The sequence below is a fragment of the Rhea pennata genome, chromosome 16 (assembly GCF_028389875.1).
Source record: "Rhea pennata isolate bPtePen1 chromosome 16, bPtePen1.pri, whole genome shotgun sequence".
Taxonomy (NCBI): domain Eukaryota; kingdom Metazoa; phylum Chordata; class Aves; order Rheiformes; family Rheidae; genus Rhea; species Rhea pennata.
The window spans coordinates 3896653-3910255 of NC_084678.1; the positions used below are offsets into that span (position 1 = coordinate 3896653).

At 48.6% G+C, this 13603-nt stretch overlaps 1 protein-coding gene across 2 annotated transcripts in view; it reads right to left on the minus strand.

Annotated features, from left to right (window-relative positions):
* TOX2 (TOX high mobility group box family member 2) overlaps window positions 1-13603 on the minus strand; it is a 150918-nt gene that overhangs the window by 34322 nt on the left and 102993 nt on the right. The window lies entirely within an intron of this gene.

Genomic DNA, 13603 nt, shown 5'->3' on the forward strand with positions numbered 1-13603 from the left:
AAGTTTTCACAAAAAGTTTCCAATAGTTACTTATTTGTTCCCAGCCTACAAGAGTGAGGGGACATCTAATAAACCCAAAAGGCAACTCATCCCACCGCCAAGGGGCTAGGCGAGTAACGCACACCTAACCAGCACAAGCACTGCTTCCCAGGATTGCTGAGCCTAACGATCTTGAAAGATTCAAAAGGAAAATGAAATATATATATACACACAGCTAATAAGAAATGAACAATGCTCCACTAGACAACATAAGAAAATCTCATGGGCTGCAAATTCCCGTGCATCCTGGCCAGCGTGTATAGCTCGGCCGCGGGGATGGCGTGCGGAGGTGCCCCCAAAGATCAGCCAAGCCCCGCCGCCTTTCCTGGAGGAAACCCAAGCGGGATTTCCCTGTCAATCCCTGCTCCTGCCCTTCCCCGGCACAAGCGAGCTCGTCCCCACGTGGCTGTCAGCCCGGCGTGCCAGCTCCCTCCTGACTTTCAGGGCAGACTTAAGCTGGATACTTATGTGCAATCTGATGTGGCCACAGAAGAAGCCAGCAGGAGGGAAATCAAACCCTGTCTTAAACATTTTCCAGACTTTTTGCTTTCTGCATTAATCTGATTAATGTTAACACGAGTTTAAAGACCCAGGCTTTATTTATTAACAATCTTCACTTCCAATAAGCCCAGTGAGGTGCAATCTCTCATTAACAGGGGAAGCTTGCCAGCTCCATTAGCAGCACACACACAGTGAGAAACCCAGGGCAGATCTGCTCGGGCTCAGTAGGCTTCAGAGGAAATAAATCCAAATGCAAAAAACAGATTTACTGCTGCAGGTCAGGAATCAAGAGCTTTACCACAACATCAGAAAGCATGTTCTGCTCGTACCGGCAGATCCTCCGTGAGTAGAGGAATACGTGTTAAGGGAGCAGATTTTACCAGATCGGTCCCCTTTCTGTATTAATTACTAAGTGCTGGGATATAACTTGCATGAAGAAAAGTACATCTCACATTTGAGCGGCCTCAGGAGTTTGAGGCTGGCTTTGGGGCCGTGCAGAGCTGCTGTCCTCAGCTCGCAGGGCTGCAAAAAAAATGCCATGTTACAACGAGCACAGGGTTGGCTTTAGCTCCATCGTGGCACCAAGGAAACGTGCTGCTTTTAGCTCAGAAAAAGGTGGAAAGTTTAACGGGCCCCTCACTGGAGGGGTCTGGGCTTTCCTCCTTCCCGCACGGCCAGGACCCCGCTGCGGACTCGCTGTCCCCTACCCTCCGCCTCCCAAGACCTCATTCAACAGCAACTCAGGGTACGGGGAACGAGCTCTGCCTTGGGCACCACGACCTCCAGGATGGACAATCATTGCCCAGAAAAGCCCCACAGGACAGCACAACCTCCGCAAGGTATTTAAATATGGGCTATATGCACCTGAGCGCTCTTTAGAACAGGCACATGCCCAAGTCGTTACCATGCGGAGGGGAAATCTGCCTCAGCTTTTGTTGGTTTAATCCAGACCTTTCAACGCAAAAGCTGATCTGCCAGCTGCTAAGGAGAAGCATAATTTATTGTCCTTATTTTAAATTTAAATGAAGACAAAGTTTATGAGATGGCCGTTTCATAAACAGAGAAGGCTCGGAAACATGGTTTAATTTTTTTTTTAAAAGTAGCTCATTTGCATTTGCAGCCATGGCAGCCTCTTGGGCAAATACTATATTAAGACAGTTTTTTAAAGAAATCTTTTATTATGTGGCCAATAGACCACAACGGCTCCGTTTATCCATTAAATACGTAATCATACATTTTCCTTAAAGTGCATTACGCAGCCGAGCAGAACAAGTCCAGCAGTGCAATTATGGATATGGGACACGTGCCACCAATTCTTATGAAAATTTGGAGGAAAAACCCGACACCGGGCCCGCAGAATCCAGGAACAAGGCTCCTGTTGACAGCAACCTGAACCGCAGCCACACTAGAAACCTACACCTGCGTTAGAAAACAGCTGCATCTCCGGAAAAGGAGCGCTGCACATCCTCGGCCTCGCCATACCGCGGTCCCTAAAGCACGTGCCCGCCACGAGCAGCTTCAGGAGCGCGTGGAGGTGGCGAGCCACTGCTCGGACCCCCTGGGAAGTCCCAGGGCCTCCAACTATTTTGCAAGGATGGCTTAAATCCTGCACCCTCCAGAGGGAAACCAGCATCGTGGCCCGTCTCGTCCCCGTAAAAGGGAGGAATAAAGAGGGCAAGCGAAGTGCCCGAGAGCGGTTGGTGCATCGGTGGCAGCGCCTTGGAGGTGCTCAAAATAGCCTAATTGCACCAATTTGGAAATAATTTAGAAAGGAGGATGAGCAGGCAATTGATTGCTTGCAGTGCCTGGACTGCACTGGACAGTCCATATTCCAGAGTTTTTGCAGAAAGGTGGGAATAGCTCAATGTTTGCATCCAGCTGCACATTCTCGAGAAGGCACGCAAGAGCGGACACAGGCACATTTACAACTAAACGACGCCCCGCCTTCCGTCGTGCTTGATCACGTTGGCGGGGGCCGGAGCGGGTCCAGGGGTCCCCGTGAGCGCCGGGGCGCCCCACGCCCCTGCGGTGCCACGCGCGCGGCCTCCTCCCGTCTCCGCGCCCACGGCAGGATCCTGCCCAGCACGTGCATCAGGTGCACCGGCAACCTCGCGGCGAGGTGCCGTAACCGGAGCGGGAGCCTCGCGTCTCCGAAGGACGCCTCTGCAGCCTCCACTGAAAAGATGCTCCGCGCCGCAGAGCAACCGCGAGCGAGATGTGATGTAGTCATAGCTAAAGTAATTAAGTGCATCTTACTTAACAGATTCCCAAAGGCTGTGCTAACTCAAAGACAGCTTCCTTTTTCACAATATTTCAATTTCTTTTTTTAAAAAAAAATGAATATGCATATTAGGCATATAAATGCTCCAGCTAATTCTCCAAAAGGAGAGACAAACAGGCTGAGGTGCACCGAGCCCCTTGTTTGTGGGGCGAACGGCAGTCTACGCTTCTGCGGCACAAAACACCGTTAGAACCGGGCTAAAGATGCTGATTTGAGGACTGGACGCTCTGGTAGCAAAGATAATATTTGGGAAGGCGTCAAGCGGAGTTTCACGTCAAACGTCTCCCCAACCCCCCCGGATCCAGCAGGAAAGGCAGCTCTTCCCGAGGACAGCGCCAGCCAGCAGACCCGACGCTCTCGTTCCAGGACAGGGCTTAGGCAGGGCGCTGCCGCCGCCGCCGCCGTTCAAAAACCACTTAGCTCCGTTCTGCAAAATCGCAGTTCCCACCGAAGCCCGGGCTCAGCCCGGCAGCCGCGTCCTGCCTCCGCTCCGCGGCGGCTCCCGCGGCCCCCGGGAGAGGAGCGCGGCCCCGGCGCGGCAGGGTGATTCGCGGGCGTCTCGGCACGGCTCGGCTGCGGCAGGGATTACCTCTCCTTAGGGTTGTTCCCGCGAACAAGCCCTCGCAATCACAATCAACCAGGGAGAGAAATTATCTGCTGAACAGCTTTGAAGCAAAGTTTTCCCAGCAGGCTTTTTTCTGTATTGAAGTTTAAATGTAAACGCGTCGCCACAGCTGAAATGCTTAAAGATGATTTACTTAAAAAAAGAGAGAGAGCAGGGGAGAGAGAGAGAAGCTGATAAGAAAATATATCCCCAATTACCACCCCTCCTCTTCCCGATTTGTAACTGCTCCTAATAAACTTTCATGGTCTATGTAAAACGCTTTAGTGCGGTGACAAATTTCTGCTGGAATTTGAGATGTCTTGTTCAGAGTAATAGCTATCTCGCACAGGTGCCCAGCTGCTATTGTAAAATCAGTAAGCATTTAATTGAAACAAATGACTATAATAATAGTACATTATCCCCGCAGGCTCATAGCCATAACAGTTTTAATTATTGAGTTAAGAGTCAAACTAATTTATCCTTTAAAGTAACAGCCACATCTTTGCTTCCACTGATCATCCTGTTACACACAGGAGGGGAACAGGAGGAAAGGGTTTAAAAAGGAAGCAATTTATTCCAGGGGCTCCATGCCAGCAGGCGTTAGCGTTGACACTGGGGCAGGTTTCGCCAGCACGTCCGGAGACCGAGGCCGCGGCACGCAGCGTGTCCTCTCCAGGCCCAGGCAGACGCTTCCAAAACAACCACCGGGACGTGAATTAAAAACTGCTCGTGGCGATGGATTCACCACAGCTCTAGCTGAATCATTCTGCGGTTCGTTACCCTCAGTAGTAAAAGCCCTACTTGTAGCCTGCATGGTCAGACAGCACCTGGAGGCTCCTGTCCCACCAGCTGCCACACTGAAGGGTCCCTCAGCAGGCTCTGTCCTTCATTTAAGCACTTGCAGATATAATCAAATCTCTCCTGCTTTGGCTACATAAGCAGAGTGGTCCTCTGGACTCTCTCCCTTTGAGTTTTCCAGTCCTCTGTTCATATTGCTATGGGTGTTTTTGAACTTCTCCATCAGCCACCAACCACCTTAAAGTGCAGGTGCTTCTCCCACTTCACAGGTCCTGTCCAGAGTCCCCACCTCTGAGCAGTAAGATTTTCTTGCTGCAAGATTTTTTCTGCATCTTGTAAGATTTCTTTTTTTTTTTTTTTTGCTCCTGAAAGTGAGACAATATTGGTTCCCAAAAATGCGTATTTGTTACTTGTAACTAGTTTACCAGGCCATCTGAGAAGCTCTGCATCTCTATCAAAGCTCTACCTCCTTCCTTACTGTCATACTTGCTGCATCATCTGCAGACTTCATTGGTACTCACTTTATGCTGTCTTTGGCAGAAAGATGACATGCTCTAGGAAGGCAAAGTGACAAACTAATTCACCAAACTTTGGGTTTGAATTTTGAATTGTTCAACTTTCTCAACATACTTTGTGCTTCCAAGCCTAATGCCTCCCAGATGTCTAAGTATCTTGTTAACATTGTTACCTTTATCATTCAAACCTGTAATCTCATCAAAAAAGATACCAGGTTAGTGTGACAAGATTTGTTTTCCATCAGCCCATGTTGATTGGCATTAATTATATTACTTTCCTTTATTCTTTATTAATTGAGGCCTGAATCTGCCACTCTATTATTTTGTTGAGGATTGATGACAGACTGACAAGTCTGTAATTACCTGGGCTGTTCTGCTTCCCTTTCCAAATATTTGCACATTAGCTCTTTGCTCATCCTCCAGAGCTTCCCCAATACTCCCCAAATTACTAAGTACCAGCATTAGCAGTACCAAGAGCTCCACAGTCAGTTATTTCAGAATACGTGTGGCCTAGCTCGTTCAGTCTGCTAATTTAAAGTGAATTTGAGAAGATTGATTTTAAAAAAAGAAAGTTTTATAGCCTGATTTAAATGCTCCATAGCTCGAAACTCTGACCTTTCTAATTGGTGCTGCCAGCTTCAAATACGAGGTTTTCCGATGCAGAGTTTCACTGCCACACGGCTGACAACACACACGGCTCCCAGAGGCTCCCTGAACTCCGCTGAGTTTATCACTGTGTCCTCACCCGTCGTTTCCATTCCTGCTGCAGGAACTGCCCAGAGCCTCTGCCAGTCTCCATTGCCTTCACAGGACAAGTTGGTGGGGTCTCAGAGCACACAGAGTGCCTCCCCCACCTCTATCACAGCAGTAATGAGCAGAATAAGGTATTTTAATAACCCCACAAAAATCACTCAAAAAAAATCTCTCATGGCTCATGGGCTGCAGCTGTGTGCACGTGAGCTGCAGCTTGGTGCACGTGAGCTGCAGCTTTGTGCAGCTTGGTGCACGTGAGCTGCAGCTTGGTGCACATGAGCTGCAGCTTGGTGCAGCTTGGTGCATGTGAGCTGCAGCTTGGTGCACGTGAGCTGCAGCTTTGTGCAGCTTGGTGCACGTGAACTGCAGCTTGGTGCACGTGAACTGCAGCTTGGTGCACATGAGCTGCAGCTTGGTGCATGTGAACTGCAGCTTGGTGCAGCTTAATGCACATGAGCTGCAGCTTTGTGCAGCTTGGTGCATGTGAACTGCAGCTTGGTGCACATGAGCTGCAGCTTGGTGCACGTGAGCTGCATCTTGGTGCATGTGAACTGCAGCTTGGTGCAGCTTGGTGCATGTGAACTGCAGGTTTGTGCACGTGAGCTGCAGCTTTGCGACAGTTCTGGGTTCCCCAGTACAAGAGAGACGTGGAGCTACTGGAGAGAGTCCAGCATGGGGCTACAAAGATGATTAGAGGGCTGCAGCATCTGCCCTGTGAGGAAGGGCTGCGAGAGCTGGGCCTGTTCAGCCTGGGGAAGAGAAGACTGAGAGGGGATCTTATCAATGTGTGTAAGTACCTTAAGGGAGGGTGTCAAGGGGATGGGGACAAACTCTTTTCAGTTGTCCCATGTGACAGGACAAGAGGCAATGGGCAGAAATTGAAGCACAGGAAGTTCTGCCTGAACGCAAGGGGGAATTTCTTCCCTGTGAGAGAGCCAGCGCCCAGAGAGGCACAGAGTTGCCCAGAGAGGTTGTGGAGTCTCCTTCTCTGGAGATCCTCAAGGCCCGCCTGGATGCAACCCTGTCTAACATGCTCTAGGTGACCCTGCTGAGCAAGGAGGTTGGACTAGATGATCTCCAGAGGTCCCTTCCAACCTTACTGATTCTGTGACTGTGATTCTGGAGGCAGAGGGGAGAGAGCAGCGTCCTCTGTGCAGCAGCGAGAGCAAAGCCCCAGGGCTACAGCCCTGGCACACTCTGTATTTCAGACGCTGGCCCAGCTACTGGTTCAGGCGAAGGGGGGGGGGACAGCACATTTCCCACCGGCGCTGACGTTCTTCGTGTCCCCCCAGCCCATGCCGCCCCGCAGGCGCAGGCAACCGGCCCTGCTTTTGGAAGGTGCCGGACAGTCGGGATCGGGCAGCTAGACAGGCTGTGATCTAGCGCTATGAGATCCTGCTATTACGGTGGAAAAGGACCATCCAAACACAATTAACACTTCATTATGAAGATAAAGCACTGTAACTTCCGTGCAAGAAGAGCAGTGGAAAATGAGATGGAAGCAGCGTTTAACGAACGGGAGATATTTCTCATTAATACTCTGCTTGGTGGAAGGGCACGACCAGAGGAACGTACCAACTGGGTACGGGATGAGCTCCACATTGTTATTTCCAAATTATATCATATCTCATCATGCTCATTTGCCACAACATTATTGTGGACTTGCACAGCACAGAGGTCTGCAATGGTCCTAAATCCAGTGACACCTCATCCAGGGGAGAGAGAAGAGCTGGGGCGCCAGACCCGTCCTGTGCGTCAGCCTCGCTGCGGACCAGCAGCCCTCGCCGCGATGCTACCTGCTTCTCAAGGCGAAGACCAAAGCGTCACAAGGCTTTGGCTTGTGCTGAATCCTGAACCACCTCAACAGCGTCGTCCATCTGACGGGGGGAGCAACGTGGTCACGGCTCCGGCAGCTGTGCAAGCTGCAAATTAAAATGCTGGCATGTTCCCTACAACCCGAGCAGGATGAAAGGCTCCACGAGGTGCAAGCTGCTGGGTAATGGTCCTGTCCTGCCCGCTGCCTTCGGCCGCTGTGCGGCCACAAACCATCTTCCCTCACTCTGTAAGAGGCACCAAGAGCACGTGCTGAATCCATGCCAAGCTGCCGTCTCAACGCAGGGAACAACGAGAGCGCTCTCGGGTAAGAAGCCCATGAGCAAATGTATCCTGCAGCACTGAAAATTTGTTTGCTTCCTCTTAAAAAAAAAAATCCCCTCCTGAGTGCCTTTACCACCGCAACCAAATCACAGGCGCACATGTCCCACTGCTAGTATCTGTTGCAACAATTCTGCCGCCCAAATGTAAGAATCGGCTTTTGTTTCAATCCTGCTGTCCTTCAAGGGAGGTGAAGAGCTAGCCCTTGCTACTTGCGTTGCAGGTTCCTGCAGGACAGACCCCGCGGAAGAGGACTGCCGAGTCACCTGGCACGGGCAGCGGGACTGCCGCCTCGCGGGCCCAAACCTGGACCTCGCGCTACCGCGGCGGAGACCCAGGCACAAAGTGCACCGCGGGCACTCCGGCACGGCGACGTCCCCTTCTTGCTCCTGGATGTGAATAGCTCAGACTGGTCTCCCTGCTTGAAACTGGTGTTCAGGAGAGACTTGCACATTTCAGAGGTTTCTGCTCCAACAAGCATGAAACTGCCGTTTTAGATATTTCCTTCAGAAATGAAACTGGTTGGCAGAGGCAAAGAGGTATTTTGAAGCCCTGGACCCCAAGGCAGATAGCAAGAGGAGACTGAACGGGAAAGGTGGGAGCACTGTGCTGGGGCAGCCTGTGCCACAAGCTGTCCTCACCATCCTCGCCATTTCCACCGTCCACACTACCTTCACTGCCCTTGTCCTCACTGTCCTCCAGCGTTCAGTTGGAGAATATTCTCTAAATAATGTATTTGATAATTTTTTTTAAATACGTTATTTTATGTGTAGAGAACAAGCCTGATAATTCAGGGAACATGTTTGCAAGTAATATTCCATTGACTTCCAGCATGTTTTCAGAATACATCATTTAGCATTGTTTTCAAAACCATTTGTAGATGAAGGCAATTGCAGTTCATCCAGGTGCAACTTCATTATATCCCAAAAACCAGGGGCAAGAATTTTCCTGTAAAGGACAGTGGGAGGTAATCACAGGATACCAAATCCGGAGCCCACCACCTACCTATGGGGGGTATAAAACTTAATAAAATTGTCACATACGGAAGAAAGCAAAGGGGGTGGCTGTACCCTGATGGCAGATGATACCTGAAGGTGTAGAGATGCCTACTAAAAGAGGGTTGAAACATCCATGGGAGACGTGTGGAAGCAAGGCACGGTGCCCAGCGCATACCTGGGGACAGGGGAAAGGGCAAGCACAGATGGACCCTAGCTCACGTCCACCCAGAGCTCTCTGTTGTGCTCTGGATGCCAAAAAGATGAGCTCCAGGGCCCATGAAGAAGCTGCAGAAATAGAGGAGAAAGTCTGAAACAACCTCTGCCATTATGGTAAGGTATCATAATATTCTGAAGTCTTCTCTAGCTTTCATCACGGAGTTTGAAAACACAGTGCTGGGCAGACTTTCACTGCAATAGTGTGAAGAGAGCAAAAGGACAGTAAATTTAGAGCTATCAAATCTTCTTTGCAACAATTTGGTCACATACAAAAGGTTAAACTGGAGAGAAATGGCCAGCAGAGAAGGTACAGAGGATTATTTGTGGCAGACACAGTGGAAGGTATCTAAGGCAGGCACTGCCACAAGCTCCCAGGGCATCCGTGTGGGAAGGCGAGGGAAGCCAGAGATGGAGATGCACCTGCTCCACTGGGCTCGCCGGTGAACAGCAGGGAAAACGTCACTGGTGATGCATAACGCTGCTCCATGAGGCCCTCGTGCCAGCCAGCAAGTTCAGAAAGTTGCACCAGGCTCGCTGGCTACACAGGGGCGATTTTCACCCCAAATGAGCACCCATCTGAAATTGCAGAGGTGTCAGGGAAGCACACTATGAACAGGGATCTCTATCACCAATGGATCCGTGTTCTCCATCCTTGGAGATATTCAAAAGCTGTCTAGATAGGGTCCTGGGCAACATGCTGCCGGTGACCCTGCTTGAGCAGAGGGGTTGGACTAGATGATCTCTAGAGATCCCTTCCAATCTCATCCATTCTATGACTCTGTGATTACCGATTTTGCCCCAAATTCAGTAACTGCTCCAGGGGAAAATCATAGTTGGAGCGCGTTTGTTCTGCACTTGTTGCAAGCAGCATGTGAAAAGAGGGCTGCCTGTGTGCATCATTTGTAGCATTTGGATTCGCATCTCAGTGGGATCCCCTGCAGCACACCCTGCAGCGGCCACTGCCAGTCTCACACTCTCAAGCAGATTTAGCACGTAGGTACATAACCGTAAGGGCAGCATTTGGCCCTCCGGCTAGCTGGAGCCCTGAAGTCCCAGCAGAACAATTTCCCTACTTCAAATTTCTGTCTCCGTGCTCATGATGGAGGAGCAGAGAGTCTTGCAGTATTTTGGATGCATTATATAGGCCTAATAGTGAGTCAAAGCTATCCCCATGGGAAGCAAGGGGAAAAATCTCTTTAGAATGAGATCTATTTATATATCAGATTTTCTTTAATTTTATGCTTTCAATTTTTAATCCTAAAGATACTGGCAGGAAGATGGTTTCAGAATCCAAAGTTGAAACCTTTTAAAAAATAATGCTTCTACAGTAGTACTTGCTGAATGCTTCCAGGGCTGGGATAAAAGCCCACATGTCACATACTGCTCCAGTTGGTCCCTTTGCAGGTCACCTTTGAATGTCGATCTGCTCCAGAGCAAGTTGTGAACTTCAGTACTCCACGGCATCATTATCTGCCTAGCAAAGCGGGATCAAAGACAGCATTCAAGAAGCAGAAATAGATTTCTGAGAAGCAGAGATCTGGTTTCATGCAAATAATCTTAGGGATAAAAAAGTGAAAGCAGGAAAATACTAGAGACAGAATGTTTTTCACTCAGTCTCTTGAATTCTAAAGAGAATCCCTTGGAGGAGCTTGGTTGTTTTGGTGGGTTTATCAGATCCTAGACTTTATTATATGTTTTATATGTTGAATTACAGCTCACTCTCTGTTTTACAAGATTCTGAACTGCTGAGATGGGCAGAAGTTTCTGTTCTTCATGGGCTCCGCTCCTGCAAACGCTAAGGCATTCCTGGCATTTCTAGCAAGACAATGGGGCCAGCAGGAAAACAAGAACTCAATTTCTTGAGAAAATGGTTTTCATATCCATTTCCATTCCCTACAGAACAAAGGACAGTGTCCAAAAAGAAAAAAAAAGTGAAAAAGTGTTTGACAAGAAGAAAAGAGCAAAAATGAGCACAGGAGAAAGCCCTTCTGTCTTCAAGAAACTATTACCCTAGTGGAGAGGCCCTCAGCTGTGAAAGCTGCAGACACGGTCCTGAGGTCTGTCTTGTTTGGGGGAAGGATGTGAATTCCTTTACTTCAGCTGGCCTAGCTAAGAGTGGACAGGAGTCACAACACCTTGTAAGTCTTGCTACCCTGCGGCTCCCAAATCAGGTTCAGGATAATTGAGATCTGTTTCTGGACATGCCCCAAACCTGCTGCTTGACTTGAGGCCACTCTTTTCTCTTTTGTTATCCTAACTGCAAAACAAGATGACAACACAGATGTTTGTGTAAGAGCACGGTGGGTATGCTGCAGCAGAAAAGTGCTCTGTGAGCCTCACCAAGCTGAGGAACCACACCAAGCCCTTCACCTAAGGCACGCAGGGTCCTGCTTCCGAGGGAAACACAACAGGGGTCTGAACGCTATGGGTGAAATCCCTTGGTCACACAGATCTATTCTACTTGGCTACAGAAGAAACCAAAAGCAAGTCAAAATTATCTCTTAATTTACAAGTAAGAAAGGGAATGATATTCCACCTTGGAGCTGCTGTTGTGGTGGTGGGACAGCTAGGATCTGCCCTGGGCATTCCTGTGCACAAGAACAGAACAAGAAAAACAATCTTCCCAAAGAAGTTCTCTGGAGGAAGAGTGCATGTGGGACGAGCTAAGCCTGCTGCTGGGGAACACGCGAGACTGAACATGTTCCCAGCCTGGCAGACAGGCAAAAAGCTTTGCCTTTGACAAAAAAGATGCTAGGGCATCCTGGGGCTGTGCAAATCCTCGTGCTTGCTTCTCCACCATCAGCTCCATGGAACTCAAGCCCCAGTTTGAGCGAAGCTGGTAGCAGCACCCCATGTCACATGCCATGCTCCTCAATTCACCTAAGCATGGATGCGATGTGAAGCCAGGCTGGCCCCATCATCTCTCTCGATATTTACTGGCCCCTCCTTGCAAGCTCCTGCAGCGTGCTGAACCCTTTCTGTACAGTACAATTCACTCTGTTTTATGCCTCTCCTGGCTCTTCTCAGACGTTTTAGATATTGCATTCACATAAAGCAATAGACTCAAAAGTAATGACAGGCCTCAAAATTTTATTGCATGGTGCATTAAAAAAGAAGAAGAAAAAAAAAGAAGTAATTTTAAAACAGAACAGGAAAATGGGCAGACTACATAGAAAAATCATCTCTGTGGGATTAAACTCTGTGAATGAATTTTAAAATATGTATTTTTTTCTGACTGCAAGGTTTAACAGCCCACTTTTCAGGCATCATAAGGAATTCCTGCAGTATTAGAAAGAGCTGAAGATGAAAGACTCCACTAGTGTGGATCCCACATCTGCACATAAACCATGTCACTTCTCTTACACATCTGCACAGAGCTATCCCCTTTTTCCCCCAACTCTGCACCTCTTGGCCTAGATACAAGCACTGGGATTACTGGGTTGGTTCATAGCAAGTGTTTCATAAGAGTCACCTATTATCAGGAATGCAAGAATTCTAGGAGGAGGGATGGTTATGTGGCTGGGTATTGCTTGGGAACTTATCTGAATTTCAAAAGCTAGCTGTGCTGGAGCAATCTGAAATGGGTGACCTCATCTCCTGCACACTGGTGCCTCACCAGCAAAATGAAGATCATGGCATTTGCCTGCTCCACAGAGGCGAACCTGTGACAGCTGCCAGGTACGCAGTGACTTCACTCCATCGCGTGAACTGTTAACAGAAGGCACTGTCTAATCTTCTTGTCCTTAATTACAGCAAATGCTGAATACTTTTAAAATAAGCATGAAAAACCCAAATTAATCTACATGCACACAACTAATTGCAGAAGGGAACGAAGAACAGAAACTCGAGCACCAACTCCTACTGCAAGAGCCAGAAGCAGTAACTTCTGCTCTGATTCTCGACATCTACAAACCCTTCCTATTTTTTAAACAGCTAATATAACCACAAATGCTATTCCAACACAAATTACAGACATGTAAAAACCTACAAAAATGCACAATTAAAGTCATACGACTTCAGTAAGTGCTTATTTAGGTTCCAACACCAACATTAACCTGAGCTGCTGCTCTGCCTGCCTGCCTGCTTTGTGTAATACATTTTATTAAATTAGCTGTATTGTATTAAGGAAGACTGGCGAAACAATATTCAGTTCAACAGAGTTTCAGTCCTCTTTTGGCTTCTGCGTGATGGAAAACAGATACCTGAAAGTGATCCTTTTTTCTTTCTCTTTTAACATCACAGGAGCCAATTTTTGTATTTGAAATATGCCAGATTTGATGATGCTTTGGTCTGCCCATGATTGCATTGCCAAAACAACATCAGAGTTTTTCTAACTCCAGTTCTTATCTAATCCAGGTAACTGCAAAAACACTTCCTTCCCTCCCAAAGCTTACAACCCCAAGAGGAAAACCAAGAGTGAGTCACACATGACCCCATTAGAAGTTTGATTTTTCCCACTGGGATTACATGCTGGCACAGGGGAGCTTGATCAATTGAGTCCCAAGGTTCAATCAATAAGTGTCAACGCCAACACGTTGCATTACGGCGATGCGATCATTTATCCACTTAAGTAACTCCAGTCATCCAAAAGACAGAGGCACTAAACCAGCAGCTGAAGTCTTGGGGTAGGCCCGAAGGCTGCTGCAGCTGCCCCGAGCAGTCGCTCGCACCAGCATGCAGGCCCTCAGCACCCGCGGGAGTTTGCCCAGGTGCACGCCCGCTGCCTTCCCTGCCCAAGCTGGAG